A 13,717-nucleotide genomic window follows, 5' to 3' on the forward strand; every position below is an offset into this window, starting at 1 on the left:
TTCGGAGAGAGAGAGAGAGAGAGAGAGAGAGAGAGAGAGAGAGAGAGAGCGCGAGATGTCATTGGAGAGAAAACATTGAATCCACTGATATTTACATTGAAAAACGAACCAATTTACAGCCTTCCCCGATTTAACTGTTTACAGGAACAAATCATTGGCCACATGCGTCGCGGTTATCTTGAGGTGTATGCTAACACAGCTTTCTCCCAGCTTCTCACAGAAGTCGGTGAGGAGGATACTACGACATTTATCACCCTCGTCCTCAGAGGTGGACACTGCGACCCATAAAGGGCTACAAGCTTGCCCAGGGCCACATACCAGTAAATTGGGGGAGCAAGGAGTGGAGCCCAGGTCCACATGGCTGGGCCTCCACCCAAGCCTGTACTGTTGTCAGCTCAGTCCAAAATGGGGCTGTGGAGGGACTGGGGGACCAGCGGTTGTGTCGTGGTGAGGTGATGTCCTTAACCTCTAACCTACACGGATACATCCCCCTCAGGCTGCTGTGAGAGTCCATCAGGCCCATGTGGACGGGACCTTGCATAGTGAATGCTAGCACGCAGAAGTTGCTCAAGAAGTGTTTGTATAGATAATGCCCTGCTGAACTTGCTCAAGGAAGCTTCAGCTGGCTCTGTCCACTCCTAGAATAACATTTTCACAGCAATCACCAACTGGCTTTGAGAGGCACTCACCCCCTGGCTGCATCCACCTGTCGATTGCGCTGTGTGTTCAGCTCCTTCCTGGCCTCCACTGGCATCTCCCAATTTTGCTTTCTGATTTTTGTTTTGTTTTGCTTTGCTTTTAACATTTTGTCCTACCTAAGGTCACAGTTTCACCCCTGATTTGGCCCCTCTCATCTCTCCAGGACTCTTGCCCTTCGTAAGGAGAAAGAGCTCCTCTGGATGGCACCCCCTCTTCTAGTCATCTCCTAGTACCCTGTTCTTTTTGGCCATTTACACCGGTGTTTCATGGCACCCCTTTGGCAGGACTGTTCTGGAAAAATCCCCTTCCAGGTTTCACTGCTTTATCACCTTTCCTGACACCTTATTTAAAATTGCACATTCCACCCTCAGCCTGCACCCCAGCCTGCTCCCCTGCTTTCGCTTATTACCACCTCAGAGCCAGGACAGCCAGTACGTTTTTTACTTATTCCTGTCCCCACCCATGGAATGTACACTGCACAGGGGCAGGCTTTTGTTGGTTTCATTCACATAGGGTAGTGGTTGGCATGCTGGAGAAGTTTGTGTTGAATGAATGAGTGTTCAGACCTCTCTTGCTCCTGAGTTCGCTGCGGCGATGACAATGCCGCTCCAGCCCAGTCTGCCTTTGGATCTGACATGGATCTGACTCATCCGTCAGGCCCTGTGCCTCCCCATTGCTCGTTCCCAAAAGGTAAAAACCCAAGAACCCTCAGCCAGAGCAGTGGAGGTTAGGAAGGAAATGAAAGGCAGTGTGTGTGCTCTGGGCAATGGAAGATACATTGGGGTTTTGTATATGTGCTGCCAGAGCAAGCACACATTGAGGTTTTGGAAGAAAAAGAATGAGGAGGGCAGGAGGAAGACGTCGGAGCCAATTTTGTTCATTTATTGTTTGCCCTCAGCCTTGATGTGGAAAATCACTGTGAAGGCAGAGGCAGAGTAGGTTGGGCCCACAGTGGCCAATGGAAAGGCGAGTTGTGGAAGGAGGCAGGGAAAAGGAGGAGGAAGAGGGCTCTGGTGTTCTGCCCCTTTGGCGCACCCATGGGTAAAAGCATAGGTCTGTGCAGCCTATTCTCATGCATGTAAATACGCGTCCAGGTGTGAGAATTCACCGGATTAGGGCTCCGGGTGTGCAGGTGGAAGAGGATGAACCTGTGGCTGTGTGAGAAGGCTGCCAGGAGTGTGTTTACCCAGGACTGAGGATAATAGGTACACAGAGGTGCTGGTCTGGTGTGCACAGGCATTTGGGTGTGGAGAACAGTGTGTCCCATTCCTGCCTGTGCAGCTGAAGGAAGCCTTTGAGAATTGGCGAAAGGCCCAAGAACAGTGGAACAGGGAGAGAGCTGGACAACGGGACCCCAGGGAGAGAACAATGCAGGGCCTGGGATTAAATTTGTTGAAGAAAAGGCTAAAAGAGTAAATTAGTAACTGTCTCCTTGAAAAGAGGTGGGTTTGGGGGCTGGGGATTTAGCTCAGTGGTTCTGCTGTCTGCCTTGCAATTGCAAGGTTCTGAGTTTGATTCCCTGTATCCCTCCCCCGCAAAGAAGAGGTGGGTTTTAATCCCAGTGGCCCAGGGAGGTAGATTAGAAGAAAATGCCCTGAAGTGGCATCCAGAGAAATTTAAATTAGAAAGGAAAAATGATCCTCTTGACTTCTGAAGGTTATTAGCCTCTGGAATCTCTGAAGGGTCAGCAAGAATGTCTTTAATGAATAGGACAAATCTCATCTCCTAATGGAGGAAAACGGGCAGTGCTCCCTGGGAAAGCTCTGGTGCACCCTCGTTTTTCCATTCGTCTATTCATTCAACAATTACTGAGGTTCTATTCGAGGTCAGGCCTTCTGACAGTAGAGGTCACTGGTCCATGATCTGTGCTCAAAGCTGTGTGGCCCTCGAGGGCGATAGGACACTGATAGGAGCCATGGTGATTCAAGGAGCCAGTGGTGTGTGCCTTTGGAGAAATGCTCAAGGGCTCTGTGGAAGGATCTCTCTCACATGCCCTGGCTGAATTCCTGTGTGTCACGGGGAGCTAATACCTATCTCAGGGACCATCTCCCTTGCTATACCCAGGGGAGCAGAGGAGTCTGTTAGGGGACTTCTCTGGAAAAATCCACTGGCTTTGTGGTCAGAGATCAAATTTGAGTTGGGGAGCAAAGGGCTATTCCTTTTCTATCTAGGATGGGGTGGTCAAAAGGGCTGAGTCAGGGTGAGATTCAGGGATCAGAAAGGATGAACAGATCAACACCAGCAAGGTTCAAGATGGGTGGGGAGGAGTCCTACAAATTCCCTCTCAGACACGGAGGCTGTCCCAACACTTCACCCCACTGTTCCGGGACCTGAAATTGGAACTGGTTTTCTATTAGAGCAAGAAAGTGGCTCAATGTGGCACTGAAGCATGGTGATGACAGTGAGCTACTCCTAGTTCCAGGAGCTTTAGTTGTCATTTGGATTTGTTCTTTTTTATTTCAAAAACTATTTCTTCTTTTTCTTTTATTTTTTGGTACGGGGATCAAACTCTGGACCTTTCACTTGGAAGGCAGGCGGTGGAACCACTGAACTAAATCCCCAGCCCTCAAGAAGGATTTCTTGAGCGCCTTCTCTGGATGCGGCATCTGCTGGGTCCTGGGGGTCTGGCTGTTAATGTGAGAAACATAGTCTTTGGTTTCCTGGGGGGTTCAAGAAAGGCAAGAGGTCAATTACAATCCAACACAGTGTGTGGCATATTAACGGGGGGCAGGTGCCCATAGCACCCAGCAGAAGGGCCACGGACAACGAAGATGTCCGGAGGATGACGAAGAGGAAACCGCATGAAGGGGACGTCAGCGCTGGTGAGGAGGAGAGTGTCCTCCGCAGGGGAGTGGCCTGTGTATGGGCTGGAGGTGGCCACGTGCAGACCTGGATCGTCCACCGGTGTTCAGAGGCACAAGGGGTGTGGTGTTGACAGAATCGATCGGTATCATCAAAGGAATTCAAGGTCAAATGAACAGTTTTGGATATTTCACGGAGGGGAAAAGAAGCCATTGAGGAATTCTGAGCAGGGGAATGAAGAGTTGGGAGTTGTGTTTTATTGTGAAAGTTCTGTAAGGCTTCAGCGTGGGGATGGCCTAAGACCGGGGAAGTCTATGACAAGCAGACTGCACAGGTTCACAGAGACAGGGAGGATGGAAAGAAAGGGTAAGGTTCAAAGTTCCTGAGTGTTCTCTGAGTACAGAGAATGAAGGTGAAAGATGGGTCAAGACAGATAACTTTTAGGACTGGGTATTTAGCTCAGTGGTGCCGCTGCCTTCCTCACAAGTGCAAGGTCCCAAGTTTGATCCCTGGTACCAAAACAAAAAACAAAAAACCAAACAACAACAACAACAAAAACCCCAAAAACAAAACCAGCTTTTGGCTTCTGCAATAGAGCAAATGGTACTACCTGTACTTGGGGTGGGAGACCCAGGAGAAGGAGCAGATACCGCCATAAAATATTCATGTCTTCCATTTTATGGATGGGGACACTGAGGCTAATAGAGTAAAAATAACTGGCTGGACCCACGGAGGGGTGAATTGAGATTGAAATTTAAGCAACAGAAGACCAAACCATTGCTGGTCCTGTCCCGGAGCTCCCCTGTGAGAAGACCAACCCCAGGGAAGGGTTCAGCCTGTAGATGGCTTGAGCTGCGGTTTTCCTGTCCCTGGAGGCCACTGGCATGAGAGAGGAAGGGAGAGGTCAGGCTTGGCAGGATGTACAGGAAGTTCAACTCTGCAGCAGCCACCTCTGCAGTCAAATGGAGTACTAAGGAGAGTGCCTGAGGCTCTGCTCCTGGATCCTGCTGCTTGGAGTTTCCTTTTTCAGGGCTCCCTGCCCTTCTTAGACCTCCCTCAGACAGCCCCAAGTTTACCCTCCTGCAACAAAAGCTACTGCAACCACCAGTACAATACCCAAGAGGTGCACTTTCACATCTGTTAATCCCTGGGAGGCTTGTCACCTCCTGGTAAGGCTTTAGTATGTTCATACCTTTCAGCGAGAAGAGAAAAACCAAGCAAGACTGTAAGTGATTTTCCCTTGGCCCCAGGGTTCTTGAGAGCAGAAAGCTGTATGTATTTTCTTGTGGCTCCCAGTTCTCAGTACAGACAGTCCTGGGCCCAGAGGAGCTCAGAGTTCAAGGTTTTGAATTGGTTCTGCATGTCCTAGACTCCAGATCTCTGGACGCCTGGCCACCTACTTGTTGAAAATATTGGAAGTCAAGTGCCCCTAGAAATGGGGTTGACTATAGAGGACTATACAGGACACTGCTGTGTCTTCTAACCCTGCCACAAGGAATCCCAACTTCTTGAAGTGCATCCTCTTCTCAAAGCAAAGCCTAGCCAGGCATGGCGATGCATGCCGGTAATCCCACCACCCCAGCACTTGGGAAGCTGAGGCGGGAGGATCACCATGAGTGAGTTCAAGGACTATAATGAGACTCTATGTCAAAAAAAAAAAAAAAGCAAGCAAAGTCCTCACACTGCCCGTAACCCAGTCACCTGGAAGGCTAGTTAAAATGAAGATTCTAGTTAGACCTATTGGACCTATAGACAGAATGTTAGGGACCTGACGCTGCCATCACAGGCTGCATTTTCCTGGTGCTTCTTGGCTCTTAAAAAGACCTCACGCTCTTATCTTTAGTTCCCCTCCACCCCAAGGCCTCAGCAGTCAGGAGAGGTTAAACCTGTTTCTGCAGCAATGAACCCCTAAGGGCAACCTGGCCTGTGATAGGTTAAAGGTAGCCCACTCCTCATAAATAAGCAATAGCCCAGCCCCAAATCAATAAAAGGACCTTCCTCTCTTTGTCCCTCTCTCCTCTCCCTCTTTCCTCTCTCCCTAACCTGCCTTCCTGAATAATATCTCCTGTCGGACCTCTCTGTGTGTGGCCTAGGTATGTAGCCTAATTGTTGAGCGTCGCTGAGCTTCTACACAGAGAAACTGGAATGGAGCTGGAGGACGTGGTATCTTGAATTTTCATTTTAAACAAACATCTCCCATTGATCCTTAGGCAATACTGTCCTAGGAGATTGGAGAAAAGTTTCTCCACCAAGAAAAATGAGGTCTAGAGGGCCCTGGCCCTAGTGAGTGAGAAACGAAACGGGAATTGTTCCTACCCCCTCATCCCTCTACATTGTTTGTGGTGGGGTTGCCAGGGGAACCAGGCTGTGTAACTTCCTGGCTTTGGCGGTTTTCCCCTCCTTGGCCTTATCACAGCATCCGCCACCCAGGCCAGGGGCCGAGTTGGTCACGTAGGAGGGACAGCTGTGCCAGGCGCGTGGAGGCGTGTCAAGGATACCAGGGCAGGGCTGGCCTGTGGACCTGGGTGGGCAGGAGGGTGGAGACAGGCAAGGAGGCTACAGATTCCCTACTGTCTTTCCTATGGCCTAGGAGGGATCTGCTAAGTGGGAAAGTGGGGAAGGGTGGTGGAGACCAGCTTGGGCTCTCTCTGTCTCTACTCTGGTGCTTCGGCTTCTCATTCCTGGCCTGAAACCTCCAGGGATGGAGAGGCACCCATGTCACTAGAACTCTGGCCTGTGCCCTCTTCTCTTCCTGGCTCTTCTCTATACCCGCGGCCTCCAGTTGCAAGCACCTCCCAGAAGCACTCCTACCCACCCTGCTGCCCCAGCCCCCCACTGCTCCAAGCCTAGCTGTGTCCTGGGTTCTAAATTTCTTTCTGCATTTCAGACTCTCAGCTGGGTGTCTCTGCCTGGAGCTGGAAGGCCAGAACAGGAAAGTGAAAGGAATTTTGAAGACGGAGGGAAGGTAGTAAATAAGAGTAAAATAATTTGTACATTGTAAGTATTTATTTATGTTTTGAGCCTTACTTTGATTTAGAAAGAATTTAGGGCCATTTGGAAAGTTGAAATGATCCAGGAACAAGGTAGGCAGGCAGCTGTGAAACAGCCTCCCAAGCCTCACTACTTATCAGGGTTTGGAACTTTTGTTTCATGAGGCCCGAGACTTAACCGGTTGGGAGCTCCATTTGAAAAAAGCAGTACAAAACTATAATACAAAATTAATTACAGGGATAAAAATTTAGAGTTTCAGATGTGATTCCCAGTGCTGTCTATGCTTTGTTACACTATGGACAAAAACCACCTGCCCCAAACAAAAAACCTCCCATGGTTGTGATGTAAGGATATATGACACAGTACCGCCAAATAATGTAGGGGAAATATCGTAACTCCCAACCTGCTAGATGTCTGACACGCCGAGTTCGTGTTCTGCAATAATTGAAGAATAAATTCTAGGAACAACAGAGGTTAAGAATAGGAAGAATTTGGGCTGGGGATTTAGCTCAGTGGTTCTGCCTCCTGCCTCACAAACGCCAGGTCCTGAGTTCAGTCCCCGGCACCCCCTCCCCAAAATAGGAAAATTTTATTTATTTGTTTTTAATTGAGTTTATTGGTACATTTTAGGTAGACAGTACAGTTACATTCATTATTGGGATCTTGTACCTTTACATGACAGGTCATTTTTCCCCTTGTCCCTGCCCTCCCTTCACCCCCTCCTCCCCTACCCATTTACACTTTATTTCCATTTTTTCATTTTCTCATATTTTTTCTTTTCCCTTATCACCTTTCCCCTACCTTTCCCACTTTCCCTACACCTTTAGCCCTTTTAGGAAGAATTAATTGAGAGAAGGATAGCTCTTCTAACAGAGACAGAAGGGGACCTGGAAAGTGGATATCCTGCTCACCTCCTTCTCAAAGGTGTTTTATTGAGCAAAGCCACAAGGTGTGGCGAGTGCAAAGTGGGACAAAATTACAGTCAACTAATAAGATTACAAGTATGTGGACAGAATAAGGATTTCCCAGAAGAAATGGGCTATGGGGTTTCGGCCCCCACCCAAGGTGATTGATATTTAGAATATCCCTGGGGGAAGTGGGTGTAGTTCTTCTTTTTCTTGAAGTTTGCTCTTTAGTGAATGAGCCTCAGGCCACAGTTGTCCTGTGTGGTGAAGGCCCCTCCTTGACTAGCTACCTTGTATTTTCTTTTGTGGCCAGGGATTGAACTTGGGCCCTTGCCCTTCAGGCAGGCAGCGGACACACTGAGCCAAATCCCCAGCCCCTTGTATTTTCTAACTAGCTTATCTGTCTACAATTTTTGGGGGAAAGGAAGGCGAAGAAAGTAATGAGACCCTGTGAAAGCTGATTTTTGAGCCTGGCTTTAATATCACCCCAGGCCCCGGCCCAGGCCAGGGTTCTAGTCTGGTTCCAAAATCACTCTCACTTTCCCAGGAAACAGCATAGTGAGCTTCTTTCTAGGAGTCCTAGATGGGATCAGGTCTAGAGGAAACTACTTCACGGAGGGCCAACTAGGCACCCCTTAAATGGAAGCAGAGGCTATGCAGGGAAATGGAGGCAGGCCCAAGGGAAGGAGGTGGGGCCCTACCCTAGGGCACTTCTGGACTGGGCCAGCCCAAGAGTTCAGTGAAAACCTGAATGGGAAAACAAAATTTTAGCCCCTGGCATGGGACACATACTCCTCCCAGGAATGTGGAAACCAGCCCTTTCAGAATCCATGGCCCAGCTACTCTACTTCTTGTCCTTTTATTCCTCACCCAGCTTCCATGTCTTTGCTGAAGTGTTTGGAAGCACAAGTCCCTAAACGAACTTTAGTGGAGCTGGGGGAAGAGGAGGGAAAGCTGGGAAGCAGTCTCCTTCCTCAGTGCTCTTAGCTGGGAGACAAGCTGACCCATGAAGGCTCCAAGGCCCAGTGAGGACAAGGAGATAGTGTCAGGCACAAGTCTAGCCCAAGACTGCTGGGCTGAGCTCCAGCTCCTCAGTGCCCAGTTCCTCTGCAGCCTCCCAGACCCCGCAAGCAATCCAGGCTCCCTTCTGAGACTTCTGTTGGTGCAGTGCCAGGGTAGGAAGGGCCGGCAGCTGGAGGTGGGGCTGGAATCTGGACCTGCCCTCTTCTGACATCTTCTGCTTCCTGCCCCTCTCCATTGTTCTCATCCTGAGCTTGTTGGGCAGTGAAGATGGAATGATGTGGGACGGAGCCTGGAGGAGAGCGAACAGATAGTTTGGGAATCCAGGCAGGAGACCAAGGACGCCGATGATGCCCTGGCAGAAATGAGAGGAGGAAAAGATGGACAAGAGTGTCCAGGGAGGAGTGGGCAGAGCCTAGTTCTGGAAGGGTGGGAGGTGAGAACAAGGACATTTTCCCCAGCCTGGCCGGATGTGGCTGTGCTTTTGGGCCAAGTTTTGCTGAGAAGGGAAAAGTTGCCTTCCTACTTATCAGGGCTTGGAACTTTGTTTCATAAGGCCTGAGACTTAACCAGTTGGGAGCTCCATTTGAAAAAAGCAGTACAAAACTATAATACAAAATTAATTACAGGAATAAAAATTTAGAACAAGAAAGAAATCATAACAAATTATAATCTTAAGCCGGGGATTTAGCTCAGTGGTTCTGACTCCTGCCTTGCAAGTGCAAGGACCTGAGTTCAATTCCTGGTACAAAAAAAAAAACTTTTAAAAGTCTGGCAAAAACTATAAGCATCCTAAAATCTAGAAGAGTAATGTAAGATTTTTATAAACTTAGCCAAAACAAGTGTTTTTGTTTTGTTGTTTAGCCCTGACTCTCTGGTTGCATATTTTTTTGTTGTTGTTGGTTTTTTTGGGGGGTGGTAACGGGGATTGAACTCGGATCCTTGAGCCTGTGAGGCAGGCAGCGGAACCACTGGGCTAAATCCGCTGCTCCTGATTGCATATTTTAAAAATTGTCTCTTCATATGACAATGACTTTTATGACTTTTTGTTGGTATGGGGATCAAACTCAGGACCTTGCACTTTTGAGGCAGACAGCGGCACCACTGAGATAAGTTCCCACCCCTGTGACATTTTAATAGAGAGGAAACAAAGATACTTAGTTTTTCTTCTGATGTGGATTGATCAACACTTTTATTGTTATTGACAGATTAGAATGTTTCATTTCACAGCATGTTGTGGCAAAATGTCAATTTTTATGACTGTTGTCAAATTTGTGAAAATCTGCACTAAATTTCCTTTTTATATGAATTGTGGGTTTTACAGCACTAGTGAGTAATTAATCTTTAATGTTGTTTGAATCAGTGCCATTCATTAATCAGTTTGTCATAAGTCCTCACTGTAGTGGACTAATATGTTTCATGTACTCTTCATCAATTTTGAGGTTTTATGTTAAATCAACAAAAAATTTAATATTCTCCCAAAGTGTTCATGTGATTTTCTTTCCCTTGTTAGCTAAATTACCAAACAATCTAAATGCCCATTGATTCTATTCAAAATCTGTCTATTTCTCTTATTGAATTACCTGTTTAGTGTAATCTGAAAATTGTGTTATCATTTACTTCTCAATTTCAAAATCACTTCTACTGATTTCATATCTTATCTTTACCAGTTTTGTTTCATGAACCATTAATTAAAAAAAATTTATTTATAGCACAACTTTTACTGATGCATTTTAGGCATACATAATGATAGCATTCATCATAGGGGAACCATTAATTTTAAGTCTTTTTTTAATATGTAAATTTGAAGGTGACAAAGGAAGAAAATATACTGCTGATACATCTGAGTTAGAAATCTGTTAAATTTCACTTGTATTCTTGAAATTTTAAGAGTCATTCCCAAGTATAGTTTAGAATGGTATATTCAAGTTGTATTAATTTTTTGAGTAATTTGTTTCTCTTCCAAGCATTTAAAAATATTACAGAACCCTTAACATGTCCTTGTTATGCTGCAAAGTATGGTAGCAATATGTTTTTTCTTTTGTGTGTGTGTGTGTGTGTGTGTGTTTTGAGACAGGGTCTCACTATGTAGTTGAGACTGGAACTCACTATGTAGCCCAGGCTGGTCTTGAACTCACAGTGATCCTCCTGCCTCAGCTTCCTGAGTGCTGGGATTACGGGGCGTGTGGATGTGTGTTAATCAGTGTTGCCTCACCGTGACAAAATACCTGAGAAAAAAATTTAAGGGAGCAAAGATTTATTATGGCTCAGGGTTTCATGATCCGTGGGTTCTGTTATTTTAGGCCTATGGCAGAGCACAGCATCATGACAGAAGGGCATGGTAAAGCAAACTGCTCTCTTCATGGCAGCCAGAAAGCAGAGAGAGAAAGATCCAGGGAGAGGAAGGGCCCAGGGACCAGATAGTTTCCTAGTTCACACCCCCTTCACCTTCTCCCTTCGACTGGGTCCCATCCAATAATGCGATCAAATTATGATCTCACCGATAGATCAGCACACAGATAAAGCTGGAGCTCCAAGGATTTACTTCCCCAGGGCCCATCAGCTGTGAACTGCTGTGTTAGGGATCAAGACCTTAACACGAGGGCCGGGGATTTAGCTCAGTGGTTCTGTGACCTGCCTTGAAAACTCTTGAGTTTAATAATCCCCTACACCAAAAAAAAAAAAAAAAAAAAAAAAAAAAAACCCAACACCTGAGGCTTGGGGGACGTGTCATATCTGAACCATAACAGCAACATGCTCCAGCACTCAAATGTCCACTGCTTACTCCCATAATTTGTGACTATCTACCTTCCGTGGAAAAAGACTTTGCAGATATGATTGTTAAGTACCCTGAGATGTGAAGATGATCTTAGGTTATCCACGCGGCCTGAATTTAATCACCAGGTCCGAGTCCTGAGAGTCAGAGAACCTTTCTCAGCAGAGGAAATGCCAGACATTGCAGAATGTTCAGAGACAGGCACCATCGCTGCCCTCTCAGGGGACAGAAGGGGCCATTAGCCAAGGGGTATGGTGCTTTCAGAAACAGGAGGGCCTCCAGAAGGAACAGCCCTTGATTTTAGCCCTGTGAGACCCGTGTCAAACTCTAGATTGCTACTAAATTGGTGTTCCTTTAAGCTACTAGAGGTGTAGTAATTTGTTGTGGCAGATGCAGGAAACATACATAAAATCTGAATGCTTTACAAATGGAAAGCCCATCTCAATATATTTAGAAAAACTCAAGTAGGCATGTGTGTTTAAGCTACTATATCCGGGACAGGAATGCAAAGGGCAAACACTGCCGTGTTGGCAAAACGGAAGTAGTCAACAGGTGAGGTGTCCTGGAGGCTGCTTCCTCTCTGGTGAGGTTTATAACTGCGTGTGCTGCATTACGGTGTCTCTTCTTGGACAGAGAGAGCTTCAGTTTTGGCTAGTCAATGACAAGAACAGGATCCTCTAACTGGTGGTTAGAAGATTTTTCTTTTCCCCACAGACTGGCTTCTGGCTTTGTCCATTTCACACCTCGGTTTTCTGCCCCTTTGTGGAGTGGGCATCACAGCACATAATCACATGAAGAATGGGGCCAGCACTCTGCTGCCTGGACACACAGTAAAGCGAAACAATAGACAGGTGGAAGGAATGTCCTGGGAAGACTTTCCTCCACCAGGACAGAAGGCAGTGACTTAACCATACGTGCAAGTGATGGAAACCGTACAAACATGTTTCGCTAAATCCAAAATAAATGTTTCCCTACATCAACCTGTTTTTGCAAAGCTACAGAAGCACACGACTAAAGAACTCATGTTGCTCAGGGCTTTGCCAAGAGCCTTAGAGAGGCTCCAGCAGACAGGAGGCCTGGAAGTAAGCACAGACAGCTTTGTGTAGTGCCTCTGAGTCTGGACAGTTCTTTCTGTGGCTTCAAGTGTCCTCTTGGCAGTGGGGATAACTACTTCAAAGAAATGTGCCTGAGAACTGGGTAAAACACCTTCAGGTAGCATCTGATCCACACTGAGTGGTTCCAGGTCTTCCCTTTGCTCTGCACTGTGGAAGAGGTTATGACGTCAAGCCCGGGAGAGGAAGGTGCCAGGAACAGAAGAGCTCTGGCCCTCACTCCCAAACCACCCAGAGACTGCTCCCTTCCCTCCCTCCTATCCTGCAGCTAGCCCTGTGGGGCTCTCCAGGGAAGGGAGACAAGCACCACAGGAGATAAGGGCTAGGAATTCTAGGGCGGAAGTGTGGAGCCTGCTGAAGTGAGTTCTCCAGAAGCAGTAGCAGGTGACCTGTTAACAGCCCTCAATGCCCTCCTTTCTGTTTTTAGTTTTTTGAGACAGGGTCTTGCTATGTAGTCCAGGCTGGCCTTGAACTCACTATGTCGCCCAGGCTGACCTTGAACTTCTGGCAAAATTCCTGCCTCGGCCTTATGCTGGGATTACAGGTGTGCACCACCTGTACACCAAGTTTTAAATTGGAGTAACTTTCAGAGTCTGCTCTTGGCTAGGGAAGGAGCTCGGCGTCAGACAGCTTGTCTAGCCAGGCCCTGGGGTCAATGTAGTTTGGAGAAAGGTGGGGGAGCGGGAGGTAGATCCCAGATAGAGTCGAAGAACTCAGCCAGTCCACCCCTGAGGAAACGTGAGAGTTCCTTTGTGAGGCCAGCTCAATTATGTTCTTGCAGGTTAGGGGGAAAATCATAACTCTCGAAAACATACAAACTAGTAAGTGTTAAAAGGCAAGTTCCCCAAAGCCAGCCCCACAGATTTGAAATTTCAGATAGTCTAAGGTAGGGTTTACAATTTTTACTTTACGTTTACTTTGTTTCATCTTATTGTTTTTATTTTTTATCTTTTGTTATTTCATCTTGGCTATCCTGGAGCTCTGAGCAGGAAGTCTTAGGCACACCCTCAAGGACGGGCTTCAGAATCTGGATGCAAATCCCCAGGCCCTGAAGTTTTCTGGGGTCTAACCGATGGATTCCCTCCAATTGTGAAATTTGTTCTAATGCGTGCTTCTTTGCAGTTGAATACTCCGGGATTTGCCGTGGCTCCTCCAGCGTTCTGGGGCATCGGTAACCATAGTAATCTGGGGTAGGAACAGGTACATAACCCTGGGGTAGGGATGGCCTTGGGGGAAAACCTTGATTCTCCCGTAGAGCCTGGATCTTGGGGCCGCTGGCAGTTAGGTCCTTCAGTGCTCAAGGTTGGCCCTTTAGGTTCCTGTCCTGACTCAAGAGTTCAACCGAAGTCAAAGTGAAGAGCAGGGCGTGTCTGAGCAGGTGCAGGGTTTCAGTGCCGGGGGGTGGTGGGGGG

General features: G+C 47.4%; 1 protein-coding gene across 1 annotated transcript in view; it reads left to right on the forward strand.

The window, feature by feature from the left end:
- The first annotated feature begins 6,425 nt into the window (after positions 1 to 6,425).
- Cfap45 (cilia and flagella associated protein 45) overlaps positions 6,426 to 13,717 on the forward strand; it is a 34,502-nt gene continuing 27,210 nt past the window's right edge. Inside the window, exon 1 of the mRNA XM_010616689.3 lies at positions 6,426 to 6,498. The gene's annotated coding sequence lies outside the window, so the exon portion shown is untranslated. The remainder of the gene's footprint in view (positions 6,499 to 13,717) is intronic.

The sequence above is a fragment of the Fukomys damarensis genome, unplaced genomic scaffold (genome assembly GCF_012274545.1).
Source record: "Fukomys damarensis isolate Sample0158 unplaced genomic scaffold, DMR_v1.0_HiC HiC_scaffold_19, whole genome shotgun sequence".
In the NCBI taxonomy this organism is placed as follows: domain Eukaryota; kingdom Metazoa; phylum Chordata; class Mammalia; order Rodentia; family Bathyergidae; genus Fukomys; species Fukomys damarensis.